This window comes from Choloepus didactylus, chromosome 2 (assembly GCF_015220235.1).
Source record: "Choloepus didactylus isolate mChoDid1 chromosome 2, mChoDid1.pri, whole genome shotgun sequence".
In the NCBI taxonomy this organism is placed as follows: domain Eukaryota; kingdom Metazoa; phylum Chordata; class Mammalia; order Pilosa; family Megalonychidae; genus Choloepus; species Choloepus didactylus.
In genome coordinates this window covers 82,094,404-82,098,000 of record NC_051308.1, presented here as the reverse complement: position 1 = coordinate 82,098,000, position 3,597 = coordinate 82,094,404, and positions in this window count along the sequence as shown.

Sequence of the window (3,597 nt, the reverse complement as noted above, 5' to 3'; positions counted from 1 at the left end):
CTTTCAGGGCAAAATGGAGTCGTCTACCTTCTTACACAGGTCAGTGATTACAGATACCCCTTTTCCAGTTCTCTTTCCTCACAGGAACCATGGTCTCTTCTATCCTTCATGGACTGAAATATCCTTCATGGACTGAAATCCACACCCACAATACACATGGGTATTATAGGATTGAGAATTTGTGGCAGAAAGATAGGAGTCACAAAATTTTCTTTGTTCCTTGGCTCCAAAAAGACTGCCAACTTTCAGGCTCCTTGGATGGGCTCCTTCACCACATTTGGCTTTAAGTCCTCCTTGTCTCATGACACAACACTTCCCTACATCCCATTTGTCAATGATGGTTTACAAGTAGATTAGCGCTGGAAGGAAACTTCCTATCCAGGTTAGGAAATGTCTTCTACAGTGCCTCTGACTTGGACTTCCAGCCTCCACTTGAATACCTCCATGAAGGGCCACTCTCTACATCAAAAGTCAGCCTTTCCCATTCATCTTCTCTCATGAGAATGTTTATTACACAAAAGCTTTGAATATGGTGGCTGCCGTGATGGTGACCCTATGGACAGTGATGGACCACTCCATGAAAGCAGCCAGCAAGTTTGTGCACTGGTGTTTGGATGGCCTGATTATTTTATACATTTTCTGGGCCTGAAAGAAAGCAAAAGTGTCCTGTTCTTCACGGAAACTCTTCCTGGTAGCTTGAAATCTTGGCTATGTGACTGGTCGGATCCATGGAGGTGGCCTCACTCCTTGTGTCTTTTGTGGAAGATTAAGAATAATTATAACATGTATTATCACCTTCAGTGGAACTACAGAGACCTGGACTCAACTGAAACATTTTTGTTTCCAACTGCAACATTTTAATATAAAAATGACAGTATGTTTATCTCTCATGACAGAGCTCAATTCTAATTTCTGTCCATTCGATACTGGCTTATCTTAGGTGGACCTGACTCAGCCTCATATATATGCACTGGGAATAAATAAAAACCCCACTGTGAGAATTAACATCTCCTTGATCTTCCTTACTCTCCGCAACCCTCCAAAAGCCTCACCATCATCTGCCTCTTGTCCTGCCATGTGTAGCTGCTTGTCCCAAGGCTGACTGTCAGTCATATGTTCATCCGCCCCATACCTCTGACCCTGCTTGACTGCACACCTCAGCTTTGATACTCATTTCAGTGTCAACTTTGACAACTGGCTTTGGACATGTGCCTCAGGCTTGACCTCTGCTCTCCCTTGACCTTGACCCTGGCATTTGCCCTGTGGCTTTAATCACCACAGCCACAGGTAAAGATACTGTTGGGGCACCACATGCCTTGAAGAAACCCCCTGCTGGACCTGCTCCTTGCTCTTCTGTTCCCACCTAGTTCCATGGATTATGCTTTCATTGTACATCTTTCTTTTCCAGTGTCAGTTGAATAGCACGGGGACACAACTGTCATATTTTGTTTTTAGGGTTGCCAAGGTTACTTTTCATACCATCCTTTAAAGCAGTGTTGCACTGTGAAGAAAGCATATGCACTTTTTTTGAGAATGGTTTCTTCTTACAATCAGAATAGTTAGGACAATGTATTTTTGGATGCACATTTACAAGGATACAGTGATGTATATATGTATATGTCTTATTTCTCTAACTGTATTGCACTCTCATCAAAGACATGGATGGTCAAAAGCCTCTTTGTGCTCCCAGGACCTTGCCTTGTACCTAACACGTAATTATTATGCCTAAATGGATGAAGAAGAAGGAGGAAGATGTGGTGAGGAGAAGGATGTTAAGGAGAAGACATTCTGTTATGCGCTTGCAGCATTTCTATTTTTTCCTTGGGGATTTATAATATAAAGAGAGTTATGAGTGATTTTTTAAAATACCTAAAATGTTGCAACCTTCATTTTACTTCTGGTTCAAAATGAAAGTATTTGTTACTAAATTTTGACTTTTTGCCTCTCTATTAATTGGTGTTTCTTGACTACAAATGCACAGTAATCAGAATCTTTGAAATATTTGATAATAAAATCTAAACATTAAAAACAAAGAACTGTGCTATACCACAATTATGTTTGGCTTTGAATTATCTTTTCTGAAAAATTTAGATCAAGAACACTGGAAAAGAAAGCTACTCAACAGTTCTAGATTTTTAACTCTGCTACATTTATTATCCATTTTCTCTTTAAGCATATCCAGACCGTGGAGCAGCATATATAATTGGCCGGGGTAAGAGGAAGGGGAGTGTGGAAGGCAATCAAGGGGTCCTGGGCCACTCCTCTGGCTTAGGGGATTGATACTGTCCCAGCAGAGGCCTGACTTCCTTGGCCTCTCTCTTCTTCTCCTACTATTTTCAAGTTCTTCTAAGCCTTCCCTTATTTCCAGGGAACTATTGGGGCCTCTATTTTTGTTCTGGGAGAAGACTGTTTTGCAGTTATGGCCATGAGGAATAGATATACACTAGGGAGGCTAGTGGAACATTTTCTGGAAGGCCCTACAGAATGGCCAGACCTTATTTTTATTACCGTTGTCCAGGGTCTTTGTCCTCAGATGTGTATGTCCAGTGTCCCCACTGGATGAGAAGATGGACGCATAAACTGAAGTGCCAAACTATTTATTTACTGGGAGAAACACACTTCTCAAGTGAGTCGAGAGATATGTCTCAGCTGGTTAGCACATATTAGCAGGAAAGTCTTTATGAGAACAACCCAATCATGATCAGAAGGGTGTTTGGTTACCCTTTTCTGGGCTTTGCTATTATTTCACATGATTGGTTATTTCCCAGAGCTTCTCCATTTGCTTAAGGCCACATGCAGTGAGCAGCAGAGCTAGAAGGGAGTCCAGGGCTTCCTTCTTTCAGTCTGTTTTAGTTTTTTAGGCTGCACAAGCAAGTACCATGAGATGGGTTGACTTAAACAATGGGAATTTATTAGCTTATGGTTTTGAGGCTTAAAGAAAGTCCAAATCAGGACACTGTCAAGGCAATGCTTTCTCCTCAAAGACTGTGGCTTTGTGGGGCTGGCTGCCGGCGATCCTTAGCTCCTCTGTCACATGGCAAGGCATTCAGTGGCATCTCCTGGTCTCTCCCTTCTCTTCCAGTTTCTGTTGATGTAGCTTCTTTATTCCTGTGGCTTTCTTTCCCTTCTGGCTGCATCCTCTGTGGCTTTCTCTCTCTCTCTGAATTTCATTCTGCTTATAAAGGACTCCAGTAATAAGATTAAGACCCATCCTGATTGAGGCGGGTCACACTTCAACTGAAGTAGCCTCATCAAAATGTTCTACTTACAATGGGTCTGCACCCACAGGAATTGATTAAATTTAAGAACATGTTTTTCTGGGGTACGTTCAGCTTCAAACCACCACACAGTCTAAGTGTTTTTCCCCTTGCCTGCATTGCCCCACTTAGTGGATTTTTCTCCCTTGCCTTTCCTGAAATATTTTCATCACCTCTCCCTTTTTGGACACTTACCTCTTCTTAGCCTTCTGTCTCTCCATAACATCGCTACACCTCTCACTCTGGGCTCCCTTCTCCAACATTCTTCTAGCTTCTAGTTGCCCTAAATCCTACAGATGGTGTAACAAATCCTCAAACCTTGTGGCTGTAAGCAACAATC